Here is a 22,539-nt window from a genome sequence, read left to right as displayed (position 1 = left end):
ATATTCAAATGTCTGTTGTTTGTCAAATGCAGGGATCTCTCAGGATCCCAGCAGGCCTGCTTTCAGGAAGATGAGTGTCCAGGAGAAGCAGGAGGGGCCCTGGAAGAATCCAGATGGCCTGTGTGGTAGAGATGGGGCCTTGGGTCTTCCAGGGTTCAGGAAGTATCCCCTGGGAGACACTGGGAGGAACAACCTCTGCCTTAGACACATGAAGGAAAGATTAGAAGCAGGATCAGGGAGGCTGGATATAAAGATCTGGATTGGCCAAAGTAGAGCCATTCAAAATGCCAAAGGTGGCCAGTGGGTCACTATGGCCCTATACCTTTTTGCTGTTTGCAGTACAAGGAATGGAATCTAGAAGCAAGCACACACCACACACATGCTCCGTCTCAGACCTAGAGGTGCAACCACAGATCTGATGTGGCATTGCTTTGATCTAAATGCTGTTCAGCTGATTACAGGGAAACACGGCTATAGAACGGAAGTTCACCGTACCGAGCTCTGCCACGAGCTAACCTGCCAACCTGAAATTCCTGTTTGGGAAGCAGGGTAGGCACTGTCTGCTTGTCGGGGCACTGACTCCCAATCAACCCCATATCCAAGGGTCTCCATCCTCAATACTAAAAACCCCTTTGCCTTTCCTTTGTCTCAAAGCCCATGCCTGAAACTGATACCCAAGGCTTCCTCCCACAACAAGGCAGACAAACTTTGAATAGCAGCTGCCCCATCATCTCTTGCTCTGTGTAACCCAGCAGCCAACCTGCACTTGGAGAGCCAAAGGGAAGCGAAGGGGAAACCCTGCTCAGGTCCAGGAGAGCATTTAGAATAAATGTTAAAGAAGAGGCAATAATCTAATCTAGATACTAAGAGCATGTCTAAGGCAACTTTTACAAAGTGGATGAGCTCATGTCAATATTTCTCCCTAACCAGTTAGCAAAGATCACCCAGATAATTTAAAACGGAATTAAAATCCCATTTACAATAAAGAATGCAAAATATTACACAACAGAAATAAAAGGTGCAATAACTGTTGATGCCTCAGGAGGAAAAATGATGAAATTTAAACCTAGAATTACATTGGTGAAAGAAAGCCATTCTCAAATAATAGGCAGACATTCCTGATCTTGACTGGGGCTATTTAATTTGGTAAAGAAGGCAGTTCTTCCAAATGATTTTAAAATATAGATTATGCAATTTTAACACTGTAAGCTATAATAGTCTTCTTGCCTAATCCATAGGAGAGAATGGCTCCTAAATGGAGATATTGAAACCTGTGGCTGTGTGTGTTCAGCAACACAGTCGCGCACAGTTGGGGGCCAGAGGTCAACCTTGGGCTCCATTCCTCGGTGGGTGGCAGGGGTCAAACTCCTCATGCTTGCACTGCAAGTGTTTGACCAACTGAGCCGTCTCCCCAGTCCCCAAACGGTAGTCATTACAACACTTAACAGACAAGCAGAGGAGACCCAGAGAAAACAAATTCAAAGCCTAGGAGGGGTCTGCGAGGCAGGCAGGTTAGAACACTCACACCCTCACTCAGTGGCTGGACACTGAGAACAGCCGGTTGCTTGTCTCACAGGGCCACACGAGTCCAGGTCTCCTGAAATGCATAGAGTATGGGTGTGCAGTTACCAGCTAGTAGCAGGAACAGGTTACCTCTTCTTAGTTGCTGGTCAGTGAGATCATGTAGACCCCCAAGCATGGTAAGCGATGTGCCAATACTCTTGGCTACCCTCCAGAAGCTGAGGGTAAGACCCCATGGCCGAAGACGCCACATACTTGAGTCATAGAATATGGAAATATCAATCTGGAACTGACCCGGAAGTCTTATCTCTACTGGCTAGCTTTAGGGCTGGAAGATACTATGCACAGCGCTGGAGGAGAAAAAGCACTGATGTCACCAAGCCGTGAACTCTGTGAGCTACAATGATGACTGGAGTGACAAGATGTGACACACACTGTGCAATGGTGACATCAGTGGTGCTGGAGTAAGTAACCACGCTCTGATTGGATCCAAACCTGACAAAGAACCTATGGCTAGATAGATTGTTAGACTTAGGAGAGAAACTACTATTATTCCACTAAATCAGCACAGTAATAAAAGGAACCGTAATGACGTATTATTATACTCACAGATAACCACATCTCCAGCCTTCATCAGGGAAGTTTCTCCTTGCAGTAGATGCTGAGAAACACAGAGATTGCCGACTGGTCAATGTGTAGAAAATAAGAAACTGTGGAGTGCTCGTTACTGGACAGGATGGATGTACATATCACACCAACGTCCCCAAGAATCATGGATCTTCGCAAAAGGTTCTAAGAGCCAGAGGTGGTGGATAACATCAAGGAAACGGTGTTGACAAGACGCAACAGACAAGGTGAACAGATGAACACACTGTGATTGGGACATTGCAAGGCCTGTGTAAGCTCAACCCAGACAAAAGCCCAGTATAGAAGGGGGACAGGCTGGCATGAACTCCAGCAACCGAGGAGGAGCTGTTGACATGCCCTAGCTAATGGGGGCAAGAGACAGAATCAGCTTTCTCTAATTAGTGACTTCTGGCAGGGGACCATATGCTGGGACAGACCCCACGTCCAAGACTAATTGGGCAACACAAACTGGACTCAATCAGGTGAAGCAAAGGAGAAAAAAAAAACCCTCCAAGTTTGGTGGGAAGAGAGAGGAGGGTGGTTAGGGGAGGAGTTGGGCAAAGGAAGGAATGTGTTCAAATTACATGGCATGAACTCTCAAATAATGAAAAAGCATTGTTTAAAACGAAGATCATAATGTCAAAGAAGCTGCTGATATTGTATTTATTTTGCATGTGAGCATATGTGTGTGTTAACATGCATGAGTATGTGTACATGTGGAGGGGTATGCACACGTATGGTCATGCGTGAGGAAACCGGAGCTCAGTGGCAGGGGTCTTTTGCAATCTCTTTCCACCTTGTATTTTGAGACAGTGTCTCCTACTAAAATGAGAGCTTAGGCTGGCTGGCAGGTGAACGCGCAGATCCTCCTGTCTCCACCTCTCCAGCACTGTGAGGACAGGGACATGTGCCTCTGCGTGGGTCCTTTTACATGGGTCCTGGGGGACCAGCCTTAGGTATTAATAGTACAAGTACGTTACAGACTGAGCCATCTCTCAACCTCAAAGAGGGCTGATGTGGGGAGCGGCTGGTATGCAATGAAAGAAACATTAAAAATCAAGCATAGAGAACTCCCCAAGTTGTTTTTCAATATGTGGCACACACATGCAAGTTTCACTCATTCGATAACCCGACGCCAGGCCCTTGCCAGGGGCAGACACTGTCTACAGAGCAATGAGCAGAACAGACAGGTCACTGCCTGCATGCAGCTTCCAGTTTGGCGAGACCAGACAGGCATGCATGCACTCCTCGAGAAAGAGACAACTCTTTGTGGAGTGTTAGCGATATTTAGAGAAACTGTGGATAAAAATGATTTTCTTTCTTGCACTTATCTGAAAATATTTCCATCATACACATGGCTTATTTGCATAATTGGAAATGAGACTTTGGTTAAAAATCTCAACACTTCCTACCTAGAACCCAGTTGTCCCCCAGCAGCAGAGGCAAGGACCCTAGCAGCAGGCCTGCACAGTGCTATTCTGGGCTGGCTGTGCTGCATGGGAGCCTGTGTCCCCCGAAATAACTCCCTTTGTTAAAACCAAGAATGGGCGAGGAGAAAGTGAGACAATGACACACAAACTCTATTTGAAAAATCCGCACGACCTTTTAAAAGACCAGCGCTGAAAATAAACGCATGACTCAGGGCCAGGTGATCTCAGGGACTAAATGTCCTCATGAAAATACCTTCAGACCGTCCCTCGCTGCAGTCAGTCACATTAGAGGGAAGGCCACCAGGCCCAGAAAGACTGGAGAGGATGTGGAATGTGTGTCCGTCGATTTTAGGACCTTCCTAAAGCTAATATCCGTGTGGAGCCCGTCTACACCGAGGAGCACAGCACGCAGGATATGTACACACGGAAACGCAGGCTAGAGCATTGGGGCAAGAAGGAGCACTTAAGTGCAAGCTCTTTGCATTTAAATTGCACATTCCTGCAATATGGGAATTGAGAACAACACTGCAGTTCCATAGGAGGAAGCTACTGGGGCCAGCCCCCAGCAGGTGCACGGAACACAGTTTCCGGAGTCAGGGCTCTCACCACTGGGTGTGGTCCGTTCTTCTCTGGATGAACAGTGTGGGCAGTCACCAACCTGAAGATCTTAATGGTAGCCAGACAAATAATCAGAGGCCAGGGTGGAACTTCACCACAGAAGGGCTAGCAAGGGGGACCTGTTACCATCTATGTGTGGTATAGAAGAATAACAGGAACCTGGGATAGGAGGGGAGGCCACGATAGACGTGGAGACCCACAAATGACATGAGAGCAGTGGGCATCAAAGATCTGAACCTCAAAACCACAAGAGGCCGGGACGACTGTCCAAGGGTTGATGAAGAAGCGAACTGTGTCCAGACAATGGAGTATTAGTCAGCCATGAGGAGAGAAGAGCTGCAGAGACACCAAAGGACAGGGAAGGGCCGGGGGGCACAGCACTGGTGGAATGACAACCAGGGAAGTCTACACCAGTGCAAGCCTTGGACTTTGCCAAACTCTGCAAACATCAAAGTGATGGCAAAGTCAACGCAGTGATTATTATTGTCAGAAGCCTGGAGGAGGGGGAGAGCAGAGACAGGTGGAAACCAGAGGTTTCTGGGGGCCAAAAACACCGCTGTGCCCACGACAGGACAAGGCACATTAGTCCAAGTTCATCCAGCAGGCAACATTTACGGGAGCCCTAACGAAGACTGCGGGCTTCAGTCCGCACGTGTCAATGCTGGTCCCTTACTGTCAATGTGGGCACCCTTGTCTCGCACAGCATAAGATGTCAGTGACCAGCAGCAGCTGGAAGGAGAGATGCTGTATAAGGCTTCTCACTTTCTGCACAATTTTTGTATAAACTGAAAACTGCTTTCTATAAAAAGTAAGTTCTTTTTTTTTTTTAACTTGTCTGGCAAACCCTCAGAGTCACCGGAGTCCCCAGGGTTTGGCCAACAGGTGGTTCCCTAGCAGGAGGTCCTAGTCAAAGGACAGGCAGGCAGGCAGGAGTGTGGCATCTCTTTGATAGGAGTCTGTTCTTTCCTGCTAGAAGACTTCGTCTCTCTGAACCTGTTTTCTCATCTGTGAAACAGAAGGGCAAGCACTGATGTTCAGCCTTGCTGGGACACTGTGAGGCAGGAGGGGGTCCTGCCCAGCACCCAGCCTGCTGCCAGCCCACACAGGAGTGGCTAAACACATCATAACTTACTGTACAAAATTTTATTACATCAGTTAGGTGGTGAAGTTCACCCACATCTGCCATGATAATACACGCCATAAAAAGAGTAAAGAAATGTGAGCACCCACGAAAGCACAGAGCCCAGGAAAATAAAATTTGTGCTGTCACCCAGCATAACCCTTCTGATAACAGGCCCACCACTTTCAGCTTCACCCCAACTCCTGACTGGGCATAGGCTTGAATTTCAATCAAAAAGGGCTTCTGTCTTTAAATCTTTCTCTTTTAGAGTGTCTAATATCTGAGAGAGGGGGTTGGGAAAGTGCCCCTGTTAATGTATGATCGCAGATATCTGTGACACCACTGTCCTCAGGGATATATATATATATATATATATATATATATATATATATATATATACACATACACTTACATTCTCACCAATCTTAAAGTGTGCAGATCCCTTTGCTGGCCCAGCAGTTGCAGTCATCAGAATATATCTTGTAAATAAACCATGTATTGAAAGCAAGGATACATGGGAAACACAGGTACAAAGACATTCACTAATGTGTTGAAACATGTTGGGTAATGGCCTCAGCATCCACCAGCAGACACAGAGAAGAACACAGCTCCTCAGCTCCATGGAATATTCCAGGTGGCATGGGGAGAAGAATGAGAGACTGGAGAGGGCAGCGTGGATGAGCATAAACAAATGTTGGGAAGTAGGAAAAGGCAGAGGGGCTGTGGAGACAGAAAGAGTGAGTAACAGTGCTTACTGGGAGAGCGTAAGGGCCTGAGCTTGAAGCCCCAGCACCCTGTAAACATCTAGGCTTGGTCTCACCCATGAGCCTGCAAGCCCAGCACTGTAAGTTCTGTGAGAGATACCTGATACCATCCACTGGCCTCCAAACATGCACGGGCATACACATTCACACACACATGAACATATGTCACACACATAATAAGAAAGGCCCAAGATAGTATGCAGATACACACAGGCACAAAGCATGAATGACTTGGATATATTCCCAAGGAATACAAAAAGGAAAAGTAACAGTGGTTTCAGGGAAGGAGAATTGATCTACCAGAAAATAAGCTTACTGTGCAAACTACGCGCTATCTAACAAAGGTGACGGTAATATAGAACCCATAAAAACAACATGAATATTTTCATGACACTTAGATGTTTGGGCACAGACATGAGCTTCCCGCTGTAATACTTTCTTAACAAACATAAGGAAGGGAGGAAAAGGAATTTATTTGCTGAACCAAATTGATACCCAGCCTTAAGATCTGAGAAGAATCATAACATATAGAAATACTGAAGCCCACGAAACGAGAGACCTTATTTTAACATCACATCATAGCAAGGTCTCAGGATTCTTTTTGAGTCACAAGGACTGAATGACACACAGGTATTGCCATCAAGAATCAAGGATGTGTATTGGTGGAGGACTTGGACGGTGTGATACCCCAGAGTGAGTAGCATCTGATAAAGACAGATATGTTGGGAGAATTCAACACTCACAGGAGGAAGCCACACCTGTGCCTGGCCCAGCCTTTCTGGCTCTAGGACTCTTGGTTGGTGACTCTGTGACTGTGGCCCTCTCTCCCTTCCCACCTCTTGATTAGAGATGCCATGGTCATGGCATCTCTTCATGGCAGCAGACCCTAAGACAGGAGGATAAGCACCCTTTCCACTTATTTCATGGTATGCCTCTCTGAACTCAGTCTCTAAAAGCAATCAGCAAAATAGGCTTGGATCCCACGCCCTGTAGACTCAGAATAGAAGGTTTCCCTGGGCACGTTTGCCTGTGTTCTGTGACAGCCCTGGGAAGGGCTGTGGGGGCTCCTTGCCAAACCTGGATAATTGACTGCGACCCTCCGACCCTCGTACCTTAGTTTTATGACCTGTGAAGTGGGAAGAAAGTTCTACTTTGAACCCTGATGAGAATTCAAGAGGGCAGTCACTTTCTAGCTCATCCTCTGACTCCCCATGGTCCATCCTTCTCAGAAGAAGCCCAGGAGTCTCTCTTAGAGTCAACCAGTCTCAAAGTTCTGAGGAAGTTGACTTCAAGCTCCCTCATCACACAGGGGTACGATCAGTCTCAGACACTCCAATATGCTAGTTAGGCCCTCCACAAAGACCATTGGCTCAGCTTCTCCTCAGGCAACTGCCCCAGAGGCCCAGCAGGACAGAACCATGGTGAGGGCTGCTCCTTAGTATTCCCCAAGTCACCCTGCACCTTCTCAGTGACACCGGCTAGCATACAAATGCCCAGCGCCTGAATGAGCTGATTTTACTACGCCGCCGTGAGAAGCAACTCAAGGAGGCAGATGGCAGGAAGGGGCAGCCGAGGTAGATGCCACACTCACTCAGCCCCCTGAAGGACGCGCCAGAGTTCCCTATACACTGGGTCAAGAGGCCTCCGTGTGTCTCTAGTATCCATGGTGACCTCCTCTCCATGGGCTCTGGAGGGCCTGGTAGACACTGGCTGTGCATGGCTTGGTGCTGAGCAAGGCTGGGATGCGACTCGGAGATGATGGCTCCATTGGCCTGTTTTCATCCTTTATTTACTTGTTAAAATTAGCTTACGTGTGTATATGTGTGCTATATGTGCATGTGTGCACCTCTGGGTGTTGGTCCTTGCCTTCCACCTGGTTTGAGACAGTATCTGTTGTGCTGTGCAGTCCTGTGTAAGCCAGGCTGTTTTGAGTGTAATTCTCCTCCTCTCTCCCAGGAGGATGGACATGCTCGGATGACAGGTGCATGTCCTACTGTGCATGGCTCTTCCCATGAGTTCCGGGGCCATTAGGCCTGCATGGCAAGCGCTTTGCCAGGGCAGCATCTCGGCCCCGGCCCCATCTGTGTCATGTGTCCCCAGCCCCCGTAGGGCTCAGCATGCCCTGCCTTGACCGGCATTTGCTTTCCGTTTGTGGCGGTCACAGAGCACGCTAGCACAGCTACCTACGGACAGACAGCGGACAGACAGCGCAGCAGTGATGGCTCTCCTCCCTGTTAGCTGGAGAAAGGCTACAGCCGATGCAGAGAGAACGAGCTTCCATTGCCCCTCCCCAGACAAAGCAAAGCAAACCTCTATGAGGCAGGTACTATTTATTATTCCGTCTCTGACAGAAACTGGACATCTAAGGGGATGTGAGAAATTCTTCATCCTCCAAATGCTCTAGCAATAAGAATATGTTTACAGAATAATCTTTTAAAATGTTGATATAGCTTTGGTGAGGGGTTCAATTGCAGGAGATTTTGTTTCTCATGCTCTGCCTCAGGTTCTCTTGCAATACTGGAGACTGGAATGAGAGCCTCAAGCATGGGAGGCAACGCTCTTCCACTGAGCCATAACTCCAGCCCCAATTACAGTTTTATCTATAGAAATTGTATCACATGTGCCCGATAGGGAAACATACTGTGATGAACTGAGAGTGGAGAGACGTGTCTCTAGATGGGTTGAGGGACTCAGATGGCCCTCACTGTGGGTGGAGGGACAGGGACGGCCCTCACTGTGGGTGGAGGGACAGGGACGGCCCTCACTGTGGGTGGAGGGACAGGGACGACCCTCACTCTGGGTGGAGGGACATAGATGATGCTTTTGCTCTGGCATACTTCCACTGTGAGTCAAGTCACGAAGAGCGAATGAGTGTGAGCATAGAGCATGTGAGCATAAAGACCTCTCTCCTGGCTAATGTCGCTTTCCTCATCTCTGTGACCAAAAGACCTAAGAGACATGACTGCAGAGAAGGTTTACTTGGCTTACAGTTTCAGAGGTTCGCAGTCCACCGTGGCAGGGAGGGCCAGGCAGTGTGCATGGTAGAAGGAACCTGTCACAAAGCAATTGATGTCATACATGCCCAGGAAGAGGAAGGTGGCCAGTGTCAGGGCCACATCACCACCCGCAGGTTTGCCTCTGGGACTGACTTCCACCAGTCAGGCCCCACCACTTAACAGCCTCATGGTTTTCTAAGACAGTACCACCAGGTGGGGAACAAGCATTGTAGACATGGGCTTACACGGGAAATTTCAGATTCAGACATGATCATTCCAGCCCTGACCGTCAATGCCTCATAGCAATGCACTGAATCCAACTTCGAGAGTTAGCAGAGTCCTAATAGTCCCAACACTGTAATCCCATCTTTTATACGATCCAAGTCCTCAGAAAGCCAAATGCAATTTCCATGCTCTCTCTGTAAGAACCAGGGTAAGCATTCCCACTCAAAACAGAAGGATCAGGGAGATGGCAAGGACTGGGCCAGAGTAAAGTCCAGACCCAGAAAGGAAAACATTGAAGCCTCCTAACTCCATGTCCAGTTTCTAGAGCACGTATGTGTGGTATCATGATGTGAGCATCAATGAGATCAAGCCGCCCTAGCAGAATGTCTGGTCACCTGCATGTCCTGCCACCTGTACCCTCACCTGCATGTCCTGTCACCTGCACCCTCACCTGCATGCCCTGTCACCTGCACCCTCATCTGCATGTCCTGTCACCTGCACCCTCATCTGCATGTCCTATCACCTGCACCCTCATCTGCATGCCCTGTCACCTGCACCCTCATCTGCATGTCCTGTCACCTGCACCCTCATCTGCATGTCCTGTCACCTGCACCCTCACCTGCATGCACTGTCATCTGCACCCTCATCTGCATGCCCTGTCACCTGTACCCTCACCTGCATGTCCTATCACCTGCACCCTCACCTGCATGCCCTGTCACCTGCACCCTCACCTGCATGCCCTGTCACCTGCACCCTCATCTGCATGTCCTATCACCTGCACCCTCACCTGCATGTCCTATCACCTGCACCCTCATCTGCATGCCCTGTCACCTGCACCCTCACCTGCATGCACTGTCATCTGCACCCTCACCTGCATGTCCTGTAACCTGCACCCTCACCTGCATGTCCTATCACCTGCACCCTCACCTGCATGCCCTGTCACCTGCACCCTCATCTGCATGTCCTATCACCTGCACCCTCACCTGCATGCCCTGTCACCTGCACCCTCATCTGCATGTCCTGTCACCTGCACCCTCACCTGCATGCACTGTCATCTGCACCCTCATCTGCATGCCCTGTCACCTGTACCCTCACCTGCATGTCCTATCACCTGCACCCTCACCTGCATGCCCTGTCACCTGCACCCTCACCTGCATGCCCTGTCACCTGCACCCTCATCTGCATGTCCTGTCACCTGCACCCTCACCTGCATGTCCTATCACCTGCACCCTCATCTGCATGCCCTGTCACCTGCACCCTCACCTGCATGCACTGTCATCTGCACCCTCACCTGCATGTCCTGTAACCTGCACCCTCATCTGCATGTCCTATCACCTGCACCCTCACCTGCATGCCCTGTCACCTGCACTCTCATCTGCATGTCCTATCACCTGCACCCTCACCTGCATGTCCTGTCACCTGCACCCTCACCTGCATGCACTGTCATCTGCACCCTCACCTGCATGTCCTGTCACCTGTCCTCATCTGCATGTCCTATCACCTGCACCCTCATCTGCATGTCCTGCAACCTGCACCCTCATCTGCATGTCCTGTCACCTGCACCCTCATCTGCATGTCCTATCACCTGCACCCTCATCTGCATGTCCTGCAACCTGCACCCTCATCTGCATGTCCTATCACCTGCACCCTCATCTGCATGTCCTGTCACCTGCACCCTCACCTGCATGCACTGTCATCTGCACCCTCATCTGCATGCCCTGTCACCTGCACCCTCACCTGCATGTCCTGTCACCTGCACCCTCATCTGCATGTCCCGTCACCTGCACCCTCACCTGCATGCCCTGTCACCTGCACCCTCATCTGCATGTCCTATCACCTGCACCCTCATCTGCATGTCCTGCAACCTGCACCCTCATCTGCATGCCCCGTCACCTGCACCCTCACCTGCATGCCCTGTCACCTGCACCCTCACCTGCATGTCCTGTCACCTGCACCCTCACCTGCATGTCCTGTCACCTGCACCCTCATCTGCATGTCCTGTCACCTGCACCCTCATCTGCATGTCCTATCACCTGCACCCTCACCTGCATGCCCTGTCACCTGCATCCTCATCTGCATGTCCTATCACCTGCACCCTCATCTGCATGTCCTGCAACCTGCAGCTCCATCTGCATGTCCTGCCTTCTGCAGTCCCACCTGCATGCCCTGCACCTGCAGCACAGGTGGCCTTTCTCTTTTGCTGGCTCAACTTACTGAAGTTTTCTCCGCAGATGACACATACCCTGGCATCTCCAGCATGGATCCCCACCAGGTTTCACTGTCCAGGCTTACATACAGCGCAATCCAAGGCTTTCCAGAGGGAATCTGATCCAGCCATACATTGCCTGATCTTTGGGCTCTTGAAAAACAAAACAAAACAAAAAAACCTTAGTGCAAGCCTCCATTCCATAATCCTGTAATTCTGTTATGCCCACAATACCAGCACCACACTGATGATGCCAAGCTTGACTGACAGTTCAAGAAGGAGCAGGGCCCCTTGAAGCATGGCTGCAGTAGCTTCTGGGTGTCTTCAGGGTACGCAGCACTTATGTGGGTCCCTCTGCTTACAGGGAAGACTTCCTGTAGCTCTTCTTTTTGATACGCTGGAACCTTCCAGGGATGGTATCTCTGTCAAGCACATTCCCTGCATCCCCAAGCTTCAACGCGCAAACATTCTTTGTAACCACACTGACCTCTATAACCCCACCATGTTGTCATCGATTTTAAATAAACCCTCTTTCTGCTCAGACTACATGCTTTCCAAATCTTCCTAGCGCTCACTGTATACCTGGCCAAAGGCAGCTAGTCATGACCGTGCCGCAGCCTGAATTCTAGGCTGCCTTGAAATTTTTTCAGCAAATAAACATAGTTCACGACCTTTTAATTCAGCTGCACTCAAGTGTTCAGGATACAAGCATAGTATAGCTGAATTGTTTTCCAAAATGGAACCCGAACGGCCACTAGCCAGATTGGCAACAGCTCCTGCTTCCATCTGGAACTTCATGCTCGCCCTGGCTCACACCAGAAACACCCATTGCATAGACCTTACCTCTTTCCCTCAGCCCGCATCTCTAAAGCAATCCCTCTGTAAGCGGGTTCCCAAGACCCAAGCAACAGCCAGTGCAGTCACAGCAATGACTTCACTCCTTGGGTACCATTTTTCTGTTACTTTTCTCACTTCTGTGAACAAAATACCTCACAGAAACTAGTTAAATGAGGAACATTTTATTTAGGCTTGGTAGCTCGGTCCACTCTTGGGGAAAAAACAGGCAGCAATCTTGGCAGTAGGAGCAATGGAAGAAGCTGTCCACAGGGGAGCGGGACAGGCAACAGAGAGTGGCTGGAACCTGGTGCACGGTATAACCTTCAAATGCCTATCCCGTTCAGCTAGACAGCCACACAGGCTGCCACCAGCCAGGAAACAAATATTCAAAACACTGAAAAGGTGGGGCTGGGTGGGTTTCACAGTAAACACTGTGGAAGCCCAGCTGACAGTTTGTCCTCAGTTACACCTAGCACAGCCAGGGCAGTGAACTCTGACCCCAAACTGTCATCCATTACACTATCCCAGCATCCTCCAAGGATGTATTGCCAGCTGGCTGTGGCTTACTGGTAATGTTCTGGCATTTTACTCCTTCGGTGGTTATATGATGTCTTCCTGACTTGGCCTTCTTTTTCTCTGTATCTCTGGATTTCCTGCCTAGCTATCACTTCTGGGACCTACAGCAGACCTCCCGCATAGTCTGTAGTCTGTTCTATGATGTCGGATGTCCTTCTGTATGCTGAGAGTACGTGTTGCTTTTATTGGTTGATGAATATAGCTGTTCTGGCCTATGGCAGGGTATAATATAGATTAATAAAAATGGGCTAATTTAATTGTGAGAGTTAGTAATATGCCAGAGCCATTGGCCAAACAAGTATACTTAATACTAAGCCCTTGAGTATTTGGGAACTGGAGGGTGGGAGAGAAACCTCTATTCACAGCTCCGTCTTCAGGTTGATGGTGTCTTAACCATCAGTAGCTAGGATAATGACGAAAACCACGTCACCACGAGCACTTGTCTAAGACCTGCTGTGTGCTGCTGAGCTCTGCAGATGGGGAAGATTCAGATTTGGAGATCTGTAAGTTGCAGAGGTCCCCTGGGTGCAGCTGAGAGTCTCTTGCATGTCAGCTGCACAAGGGCAGGCGTAGCCCAGGGGATGCATGCACGGCAGGTTATGCATCCTTGCACCACCTCTTCCAGGCATCTCTGGGATGGCTTTTTTCCCTCATAAGGTGGGACCACCTGCTTCAAAGGCTGCATGGAGAATGGTGGTGGGCAGGGTGTGACGAGATGTCACCTGCTGGTGTCACCAGCAGCACAGCCTTCCGCCTTCCTCCTCTTCTGAGGTCACCGGAACCCACGCAAACTCACACCCCAGCTCCAAGGGCCCTGGTGAGGGACAGCCCAAACCTCCACTGGGCAGAGGGCCACGTTCTATTCATAAACTGACACAGAATTAGAGCAAATACAAACAAGGATGCCTCCAACTGAGCTGTGTGATATTCTGAGTGGCCGCCCAATCCGACCATTTTCATTATAGCCCAGTAGCTCCATCACGGTGGTGCCTGCAAGGCTTTCTGTCTCTCAGACTGGGCCCACATTGCTTCCTCAATACGATAAACAACCAGAGTGTGGTAGAAGTTTCCTGTAGAGCCGGGGGAGTAAACCCTGTAAGAGAATGGGGTTGCAGGGCTAGATCGGTAGCTCAGTGGATTAAGAATTTGCCTCGCAAACATGAGATTCCAAGTACAAAGCTCCAGGTGTGATGGTGTGAGCTTGCAATCCCAGCACTGGGGAGGTAGGGACAGGTGGATCCCCCCAGCTCAATGGCCAGTCAGTCTAGCCTGCTCAGGCCAGTGGGAGACCCCTTCAAAAACATTGGGTGGTACTGGAAGAAGTCACCTGAGAGAGAGAGAGAGAGAGAGAGAGAGAGAGAGAGAGAGAGAGACTCACATACTCACACTTATGTGCACATCATAACCTTTACAAACACAGGAACATGCACACATACACAATGAACTTTTGACTATAGTCTCCTATACTGTGGCCTGTCTCAGAATGGGAACAGAGAGAGAATGCACTTGAAACCCTTAGCTTGGCTCTGCCTTCTGCACAACAGGTCATACAGGGCTGTTGTGACTAGGGGTTACAATGAAGTCACAGGAGGAGGTCACTAGACATGCATGCACAAGATCATGACTCCACAGCCTGCCTACAGATGAAAGGCTAGGAGCTGGAGGCTCTGAGTGAGGGGAAAGATAAAGGTGGAGGGGTTGGGATTCCTCCCTTTATCAGCTCCCCCAAATACAGCATCACTTTGACAAGAAAAGGGGCCAGGCAGAAGCATCCTTCTCTCATTAAAATTCAGTGATTCCCATAGGACCAAAAATCCATCAAGTTTTCTAAGATTTGAAAGAAACATCATAAATAAGGTAAAACTTACATGAATAAGAAGGGGTAGGGAAAGGGGAAGAACTGATTTTCAGTTACAAAAGCATATAAATAGGGTGTGAAGATTATAACACAAACATTCCAATAACAGACAGACCTCAGGGAGTAGCTAAGACATGCTGGCCAGCATCATGTGGGAGTCGAGGTGACAGAATCGGGGTGCTGGTCAGTGGATGGACTCAGAGCACCTGCTGAGAGTCTCTAATGAAAGCCAGTGAGTCAAACACAGTCATAGGCACATGTTATCCCAGCACTTGGGAGACCGAGGCAGGGGCGTGTCGGGTTTGAGGCCAGCCTGTCTTCAGTCACCAGAGGCTGAGGCTAGAACTTCAGGGCACTAGTCCCCAGTTTTATCTGTAGCACCAGAAAAATAAAAATAAGTTCTGAATGCACTTTTTACATTTCATTTTAAAATAAATTCCAGATTGAGCAAAGTTTTAAATATTAAAAAAAGACATTTCAAAATAAAACTAAAAGAAGGCATTTTAAAATCCTCTTCAAGTATAGCGGTCCCTTCTAACACAAAACCCAGACGTCATAAAAGAAAGGCCCAGATAAATTTACCCCCATAGAAACGACAATGTCTGTCTGCCGAGAATGTCTGCGAGCAGCCAATCTGCTAGCATCAACTAAAACAAATGGTTCTCTCATCTCAGACTGAGGTCTGAATCCCTAACACACAAACCCGAAGGAATCGGACAGAATACAACAAAAAGGGGGAAGGGACATTGGCCCGTTGACAACCTGAGGCAGCTTCCGTGGGAGAAGACAGCGGAGCTGTAGGGCGTGTGACTTCACACCCTCCCTGTCTCTGACTATGACAGTCCAACCTCGGCCACTTCCCTCACCTGAGCAAAGGCCCTGCTGGCTGGAATCTAATGCTGAGCTGGCCCTGACTTCCCTTAGACCTTCTAGAATCACCCAGAATCTGCCCAGCCCAGGTCCCAGGACGTCATCCTAGCCCCTCATTGCCATGAGTCTCATCTGAACCTGACTGCTGGGTGTCTCTGAAAGGTCTCGGTGTCATTACAAGACCCAGAACAGCTCGGCATTCACTCTGAATTCAATCAGCCTGATCACCTGATGTTGCTGGGACAAGAGGCGGGGTGTGGTGCATCGGCTGGGAGTGATTCCTTTCCCAGAGAACCTGGGAAGGGAGTCACAGACCATGCAGTGCTTAGTGGGGAGAGAAATGGCTGACGAGGCGAGATGAGGAAAGAAAGACACAGCCTGCCCTGCCCTTGGTCTGCGAGCTTCTCTGTGATAGGCAGACTCTCCACAGTGCCAACCAAGGCTCTGCCTGCATGAGGTGACCACACCCTTGGATGACCCATGCTGAAATCTAGGACTGAGGTCTAAGGAGGCAAGAGCTGGGCTGTGCAAAACTGACTTGCCGTGGGTAGGAGGGGGATATCCAGACCCCGTGGAACCACCGGCAATGGGGAGAGTGCCTGGCAGGACAAGCACAGACCAAGGCCCCTGAGGGGAAGCCGTGCTGAACAGGGAGAGGTGCAGGGCAGCCACTGAAAGGCCAGGACAAGCGGGACACAGCTGGGCACAGGCCTGCTTGTCACGGCAAGGTGGGTGGAGTTACCTGGTTGGTAACTCTACTGGTTAGAGCAAATCTCCAGGTCACTAGGCTAGAGGACCAGGCCATCGGCCAGCTGCAGGAGCTGGGAAGTGTGGTGTGGTGGCGAGTGAGGTCTCGTTATTTGAAGGATGTCATTTGTTGGTTTGTTTCCTTTTACAAATGCTGGTTGGACTACTGAGGAATTTGAAGCCATGTGGGAATACAGGCATGGGACGTTATGAGGACCCAGCCCCAGTGGCACTTCAGATATAAAAGATCACACTCAGGCTAGGGAGACAGCTCCGTGGGAAACTGTAAAATGAAGGCTTTGAAAGCATGAAACCTGAGTTCAATTCCTAGAACCTTCATTAAAAAAAAAAAAGGCCAGGTGTGATGTCAAACTGTCAAATGCTCATCATCCCATTGCTGGGGAGGTGGAGACAAAGGATCCTGGGGCTCACTGGACGTGGACCTAGCGTACCTGGTGATCTCTAGGTCCCACTAAAGAACACTATCTCAAAGACAAGACAGAGGATGCCCGAGGTTGTTGACCTTTGGCTTCTTCATGCACAGACACACGCCTGCATCTGTACGTACATGTATACACACTTGAACACACACATGCACACAAAGGCTGCCCCAGTTACCCATCACAGACTCAGTTAGAGGTTCTAATAGAGGAGGAGGGTTGAGATGCCTCTGCAGCCTTCTGGAGGTCATTCTTCAGCATGGTAGGCAGAGGTGACAAAATAGATAGAAATTCTCTGCAGAATAACTAGGAGGCAAGACTCGACAGGGTTGAGGGTAAGGTGCAAACAGAGGGACAATGGCTCTCAGATCACGGGACGCAGCAGCAGGTCATGCAGTGCCCTGGCATCCTGTAAGAGGGCACCAACAGCTCAGAACCCGAGCCCTGTCCTCCCTCCAAGGTGGCCCTGTAGCCTGCAGGGAGCATGGAACCTGCTTAGGAACACGCATGGCCTGTGTGCCATCTGCCCCCCAGGACTTTGGAAACCGCATGGCAACTCATCGGTACAGTGATGAGGCTGTACATGACAAAGAAATTGGCTCTGCAGAGACGCATTTAAAAATACCCAGGAGATGCTGGGTATATATAGCAAGAATGAAGCCAGGCACCTCGGCCCACACAGGATGCAAATATGAGCTTCGGAGAGTTCTGTGTTGTATCTGAAATAGAGGTCTGAGATCTGAACACCGCCAAAGAATAGAAATTAATGCTGGGAACAAGCGTGACATCACCCAGCCCGAGCTGGGGAACAAAGTTGGTGTCCCACAATGCTCTTTGCCCCTCTGTCCTGACCATGTGCAAAGATCTCATGGTTTGAAGTTTGTCATTATTTATCTGTTCACCATTGATCCATTACCCACCAGGTTAAAAAAAAGGATTGAATTGAAAGGTCGCCTACCATTTTTATGAGGGATGTGATGGATGAAACAAAAGACAGAGCCAGGCAAAGGGAAGACACATGATTGCATGTGTCACGGCATGGGCTGAGTTCTGAGCAAGGCGTGGAGATTTGAATTAAAGTTGGACATTGAGCCTGCCAGCAACTCCTGCGAACAGAGAATTCGTCCCACTTCCTGGATACAATACCTAAGCTGGTCTAGCTCTTCTGTCTTTTTCTGTGATGTCTCATACTGCAAGGGTTGGTGATAAGGAAGCTGACCCTACCAACAGATGAGGTGGATCAGTTTACATGGCCCCAAGTGACCCCAAACTTCTACACCCCCTCCAGTGCCACCTGCTGACCTGAGTTCCAGCAAAAGTTGTCTACAAGTGTCAAGACTCCTCCTGGCACCACCTCTGTGATGTATGAATATATTCAGATGCACTAACTGTATAACATATTTTAAGGAACTTATCTTAGGCACCTAAATGAACACATCTATGGGAAGAGCTTTACATTTGGACTCTGCTAGGAAAATCAGAATCAATTTCCAGAAATGTTAGGCAGCCACAAAATAAACACCATGGACACAAGTCAATACAATTACTATATCCGGGCAAGGCTCTGGGCCCTTTCGTGGCTGCCTGCCTGGGGCCGTTCTCTGCTTAGATGAGGGAAAACAGCCAGTCCTGGGTATCAAAGACAGCTCCAGTCATAAGCAAAACATCCTTCTCTATGTGGACACTCAGTGTGCTAAAGAAACAAGGGACAATGGTCATTTGAGCGGAGCAGGGGTCGGGGGGACTCTGCAATGTGAGTCTCAACTACACTGATGCTTCCACTGTTGACGGTGGCAGTGACGGCGGTAGCAGTAACAATGTTGGCAGAGATGATGATAATGACAGCAACGATGACTGTTGATCAATGCCCACCTGGAAGGTATTGCTAGTAGCAACAAAATAAATATTTGGTTGGTACCAGTGCGCATTCCTGCACCCCTAAGAGGAGTGTGTCGATGGTGTTTCTTTCCACATCCATGAAAGGATCGATGTGTAACAGATTGGAAATCTGAGAATGGGGCCTGTGCCACCGAGGAAGTGAAGTGAGACTCACAGCTCCAAAGGCATCGTTGACACTCTGGGAGGCTGCAGGCCACACTCAGGAAGAGCCATGCTGCCACCAGCCTGCGTGGATTCCGGTAGTGTGAGTCTGCTCCAACCACTTGACACCACTGACAAAGACGGTTCAGACCCCAGAAATCTGGCCGGTGTCCTAGCTCTCCATCTAACTCTCCAGAATTTTCATCAAATGCACTCTATTCCATATGCTGAACTCTATTACAAAGAACCACATCTCCCTTACCATCACTGCCTCAAACAGTGTCACTGTCTCCACCGCCACAGTTAGGGTCACCATCATCGCCATCACCACCACCACCATCATCGCTGTCACCAACATTCCTAATTATCATCACTATCACCACTATCACTTTCGTGCCCATGTTATCACCACTATCATTCTTGCCAACAGTAACACCGATACCATCACCATCATCGTCATCATCAATAACACCATCATTTTACCACCAACACTGTTGTCACTACCATCGTCAGTCAATATCACTGTCATCATTCTCACAATCATGATCATCATGATCACCATGACCACCACTGTCAATACTACCACTACCAGCAGCACTATCAGAGGCAGACTGTCAAGTGTACTATCACCACCATCATTAGGACCATCAACATCATCACCAACACAATGACCACCAGTACCGCTATCATCATCACCATCATCACCACCTTATACCACCACCATCATTTAACACCAATGCCACCATCATTAGGACCATCAACATCATCACCAATGCAATGGCAACCAGTACCGCTATCATCATCACCATCATCACCACCGTTGACAACGTCACGTCAGCTCACAGTCAGATACTGCCAAGTGCTGTTCCACTTCTGCCTGGTTCCAGGACTGTAAATGTAACAGACGCATTTAATCTGTCCTACATCCCTGAAAAATGTGCAATACTTTACTCTACTTGTGAAAGGGAAAACAGTGAGCTACTAAGGGCTAAATATGGTTGTCAGGGTTACTTGGTTAGTACATTTACTAACCAGTCTGAGGACACCCAGGCACCCAAGCCATGACATACCCTGCTCTCTCTCTCTTCATCCTCATTCAGCTCCCAGTAAAAAAGGAGACATGACTTGGGGAACACAAAAAAATTACCTTGACACCCTACAAGAGGTCTTCCATATGGCAGAGAGCACAAGCGACAGGTTGGCCTTGGAAGTTGGCACCTTAAAAATTCATGTCTGGACAGTGAGAGCAGGGTGCTGCAGACCACACCCCACACCTCGAAGCCTCCCTTCTTTAGCCACTTGATTGTCCTGAGGGCCTTCTGCTCTAGGCAACATGCTGTAGGCAGAGACTGTCAGGGTGGCTACCCCTATGTCAAGAATGCTCTGAGCATGAAAAACAACACAGCAGCAAGCAAAGCTATGATGGAGAACACCAGAGTTGAGATGGCTCGTTAGGGTGACAGTGGGGGGCTGCTCTGAGGAGGTGGCATTTGGTGGGAGACACAAAGAACAGTCTGGCCCCACAAAAAGTGCCAAGTGTTCTTAGGGTGGGAACAACAGGCGCAAGGTCCTTGTGGCTAGGAACTGCCGGTCAAGTTCAAGGAGCAGGCAAAGTGGCTGGGGCCGTGAGCCTGCAATGAATGCAATATGAGCAATTACCTGCACCTCATAGCTACATACCAGGAAGGGCTCAGCAGCTTCCAGTGGGTATTTTGTCTCAAAGATGAGAAAATTAAACGGAACATCTAACAGAGGGTCACGGCAGATCCCAGGCTTCCTTGTGCTGCACTCTCCAGAGATCAAATGCTCTGCTCAGAGCCTCCTCAGGGGTCAGGCACAGAGGAGATCTCAGAGCAACTCGGGAAATCTGTGGACCCGAATGCGGCAATAGACATCAGGGTCTCTTCAGTTTCTTCTAAAGTGCTAAGACCACCAAGGGAGCCTACCTTGATTTAATCTGGCACCCTGTTGCCTGAGACATCCTGACATCTACTGCTGCCATATTTACAAAGTTCAAAGGGTCCTCTGGTCTGACACCCTTGGAGAGAGGTCATGTCTAAAGTGAACTCCATGTGTTGTTTTGTTTACCGCTTTGGCGTGTCTGCGTGTGTGCGTGTGTGTGTATGTGTTACATGAGTGCGCAGCTGCGTGTGTGAGTTGCGTGTGTGTGTTGCGTGTGTGTGTTGCATGAGTGTGTGTGTTGCATGAGTGTGTGTTGCATGAGTGTGTGTGTATGTGTGTGCATGTGTGTGTGTGTTGCATGAGTGTGTGCGTGTGTGTGTATGTGTTACATGAGTGTGCAGCTGCGTGTGTGTGTTGCATGTATGTGTGTTGCATGAGTGTGTGTGTGTGTTGCATGAGTGTGTGTGTATGTGCGTGCGTGTGTGTGTGTGTGTTGCATGAGTGTGCAGCTGTAGATATGCATGCACACAGGCCCTGACTGGGGAGGCAGTGGTTATATTTCTTCTTATCGCGGTCCACTCCCATCTTCGAGACAGGATCCCTTGGTGAACCTGCAGCTCACTGATTAGCAAGGCTGGCTGGTCCGCCAGTTGCTGGGGTCCCTGCCTGTCCTCTCCCCAGTGCTGGGATTACAGTGTAGGCCACCATGCTTGGCTTTTACGTGGGTGCAGGGGTCACAGACACAGGCCCTCAAGTTGTGCAGCAAGGACTGTACCCACTGAGCGTCCTCCCAGCCCCCACACATGGCTTTTCACTGTGTCGTTCAGCGTCTGCCTTTCATCTGACACAGTGCTATTGACTTTCCTCTTCCAACAAGAGGTTCCTTTTTAAAAAGAATTCCTTTTTTAAAAGGACTTTGATTAAAAGAAAGTATTCAGAAAATTGGATGCAGGCAGCGGACAAATAACTGAATCTGAGCAAGAGTATTGCTGCAGGCTCAGCGTATGTACAACTGTGGCCCTGCAGGGTCCCTTCAGCCTGGCCATTCTCGCAGCTTGGCCACACAGATCTCCACAAGGAAGTCTAACAGGCGTCGCAAAGTTGTCACGGTCACAACTGTACTTCCATGTCCCCCAACGGCTTTACCATAGCCTCCCTTCCCTCCCCCATTCTTCCAAGGCTGAGGATGAAGCGGTGTCCCCTGAGACAGCAGCACAGCCTTCCTTCTCCGCTCACTCTTCCAGCCAGGCCTGTCACCTCCATCTTCTAGACATCTGCTGGGATCACAGCCGTGGCCTCCAGCCTGGCCAGCCCCGTCTCACTGATCTATCCTCACCCTGGGGGTCCATGGGCTCTCTTAAACCAGTGCTACATACTACTCTGAGTTTCAAACCTCTGGTGTCTCCCATCACAAAGTCAGAGTGATCTGCCGCTGCTGTCTGTCTCTGCAGGGACCACATGCAATTTCAGCTGCCTTGGGCTCCTTGTTTCAAGCAGGTTCCTACGTGGGGCCTTTGCACTGGGGTGTCCCCGGCTCACGAGGCTTCTGTCTAGCTAGAAATCTACTCTGCTCATTTCCTAACCCCATCAGGTCCTTGCTCAGATGTCACCTCCTCATTGTGTCCCCCCCCACTGTAGTCAGTGCTCAGTAGTCTGCCACCCACACAGTGACAAGTCCCTTCCCCTGCCCTATTTCCCCTTTCATCTGCCACAATGCTCACTGCTAGCAGGCGGTTAATGGGTGCTGTTGCTGCCAATCCCC

The 22,539-nt window shown here is 49.5% G+C and overlaps 1 protein-coding gene across 4 annotated transcripts in view; it reads right to left on the bottom strand.

Moving 5' to 3' along the window:
• The window catches only part of Phactr3 (phosphatase and actin regulator 3), a 207,782-nt gene that overhangs the window by 103,543 nt on the left and 81,700 nt on the right, over window positions 1–22,539 (bottom strand). The window contains exon 1 of one of the 4 annotated variants that reach the window (XM_075963276.1): window positions 7,193–7,437. The exons of the other annotated variants lie outside the window; for them this stretch is intronic. The gene's annotated coding sequence lies outside the window, so the exon portion shown is untranslated. Of the gene's footprint in view, window positions 1–7,192; window positions 7,438–22,539 lie in introns of those variants that run through there. 4 annotated transcript variants of the gene reach the window in all.

The sequence above is a fragment of the Microtus pennsylvanicus genome, chromosome 2 (genome assembly GCF_037038515.1).
Source record: "Microtus pennsylvanicus isolate mMicPen1 chromosome 2, mMicPen1.hap1, whole genome shotgun sequence".
NCBI classification, from domain to species: domain Eukaryota; kingdom Metazoa; phylum Chordata; class Mammalia; order Rodentia; family Cricetidae; genus Microtus; species Microtus pennsylvanicus.
The sequence above is the reverse complement of the archived record's forward strand: the minus strand, read 5'-3'. Positions and strand labels throughout refer to the sequence as shown.